Below are 2,704 nucleotides of genomic sequence, written 5' to 3'. Positions count from 1 at the left end.
TCCGGTTTGTCTTCCTACTCGGAGCTCACGGGCTGCGGGCAGGGCCAACCGCAGGCTCCGGAAGGCGGGACTTCCGCCGCACGCACGCACGCGCGTTCTCCCGCGAGAGTGCGGGTGGGCACCGCATCCGGCACCCGCGCTGTGAGCCACCGCCTGCCGAAACCGTCATTTTAAGAAAGGCTGGGTCCGGCATCCTGGCTCGTGCTTGTAGTCCCAGCACTTTGAGAGGCCAATGCGGGCGGATCACCTGAGGTCAGGCGTTCGAGACCAGGCTGGCCAACATGGTGAAACACCATCTCTACCAAAAATACAAAAATTAGCCGGGCGTGGTGGCGCACACCTGTAATCCCAGCTACTCCGGAGGCTGAGGTAGGAGAATCGCTTGAACCCGGGCGGCAGAGGTTGCAGTGAGCCGAGATAGCGCCACTGCACTCCAGCCTGGGAGATAGAGTGAGACTCCGTCTTAAAAAAAAAAAAAAAAAAAAAAATTATCGATCTAGTTCTAAACCTCATTTTGAATCCACCATATTACTCTGAAATACATTCATCTTTCCTGTGGCTAAAACCATAAAGCCTAGCCAGTAACTCCCATTGCACTTAAGGAAATCCAGTCTCCTTGCTGTGGCCCCTGAACAGGCTGCCGCTGGCCTACCACGGTGCCTCTAGTTTGTGTAAAATGCATATGTCAACTTACAATAAATCATACAAGGCTTTTTTAGCTCTAAAAGGCTATTATTCACTAGTTGCTGTGTGAATCAGTATTTCTGGGTATAATTAGAAATTATTAGAGTTGATGCCCAAGACTCATCTCAACCAGCACGGGGGAGGCATCTGCTCCTTTTATGGTTAGTGACTCGGCCTCCTCCTGCTGGGCTCAGTCCTCAGGTGGGTCTGACTCAGCTCAGAGCTGTGCACCCCTAGTCCTCCTCTCAGCTCAGAGCTGTGCACCCCTCGTCCTCCTCCCCAACTTGCATGAGTGCTCTTTAGGATAGAGCTGAACATGGCCTTCTCGAAACCACTTGGCTCCACCACAGGCCCTGAGAACTGATTGGGTCACTCTGGTGGGCTCCCCAGCCCTAGCCAAGAAGGGTTTCTCTAGGGAGACTGCCCCTAACTCATGAGACCTGGAGCCCCAAAGATCCTGACCAGGGCGTTGCCTCCTCCAGGGAGGGGCCACTCGCCCCCACCCAGCTCCCTTCACAGAGACCCATCCGACAGAGCTGAGGAAAACCATGCCGCATAAATGAATAAATAAATAACGATGCCGGGTACCTGTGGATTCTGTAATTCCTGAAAGAAGGCAGAGTGGCTGGCTCACGGCAAGCGCAGTAGCAGGTACTGCTCCCTGGCCAGGCTGTGCTCTGTCTCCTGGTTGGGAGCCCTAGGGGACAAGAAAAGCCAGAGGAGACCAGCTCGCCCAGAAGACACCTCTCCACCCCTTCCCCGGAGTTTCTGGGACACGAAGCCCACCTGAGGGACATGTGCCTCCTTGGGAGTTGTACCAGGCCTCCTTCCTGATCTGGCCATGCAGTGGTTTTCAGTGCCAGAAATAGATGAATAGAAGAGGCCCTTTATTGGATGTCTTTCAGGAACACGCACACTTCTTTGGATCTTTCTATCATTTTATCTCTGTTTAAAGTTAAATGCTGTGTTATACCGAGTATTGGAAAAGATGTAGAAGTACAAGAACTGTCAAGCTGGCAGTAGCATAAAGTTGTATAAGCACATTGGAAACCTGTTTGGCAGTTTCTACTAAAGCTAAATATATGCCTACCTTCAGAAATTCCATCCTAAGCATGTACACAAGAGAAATGAATGCAAATGTCCACAAAAAGACATATAAGAATGTTTGTTGTCGGCCCTGGTGGCACACACCTGTAATCCCAGCACTTTCGGAGGCCGAGGCGGGCAGATCACGAGGTCATGAGAAACCATCCTGGCTAACACAGTGAAAACCCGTCTCTACTAAAAATACAAAAAATTAGCCAGGCGTGGTGGCAGGCACCTGTAGTCCCAGCTACTTGGGAGGCTGAGGCAGGAGAATGGTGTAAACCTGGGAGGTGGAGCTTGCAGTGAGCCAAGATCCTGCCACTGCACTCCAGCCTGGGTGACAGAACAAGACTCCGTCTCAAAAAAAAAAAAAAAAGTTCCTTGCCATTTTTATTCATAAGAGCCCCAAATGAAAACCACCGAAATGTCCATCAACAGGAGAGTGAATAAATGGTGATACATTCACATCATGAAATACTACACAGCCAAAAAAGAAAAACGAAGGGGCAGGAACATTCCACGACATGGGTGAACAGAGGGAGCCAGGTACGAGAGACACTGCACCATCCCACTGAGATGAAGCGCAGGAAGCAGAACTGATGACGATTGAAGTCCGAAGAGTAGTTTCCTTTGTGGGAAAGTGTAGATCAGGAAGGAGCCTTCTGGGGTACTAGAAATCTGCTGTATCTTGGTTGGGTGCAGTGGCTCACGCCTGTAATCCCAGCACTTCAGGAGGCCTAGGTGAGAGAGTCACTTGAGCCCAGGAGTTAGAGACCAGCTTGGGAAACATAGCGAGATCCCATCTCTACAAAAAATTTAAAATTAGCATGGCATGCTGGTGTGCGCCTATAGTCTCAGCTACTCAGGAGGCTGAGGCAGGAGGATCGCTTGAGCTCAAGAGTTTGAGGCTGCAGTGAGCTATGACTGTGCCAGT

Source organism: Macaca thibetana, chromosome 7, assembly GCF_024542745.1.
Source record: "Macaca thibetana thibetana isolate TM-01 chromosome 7, ASM2454274v1, whole genome shotgun sequence".
NCBI classification, from domain to species: Eukaryota; Metazoa; Chordata; class Mammalia; order Primates; family Cercopithecidae; genus Macaca; species Macaca thibetana.
This window is presented reverse-complemented; position numbering follows the sequence as displayed.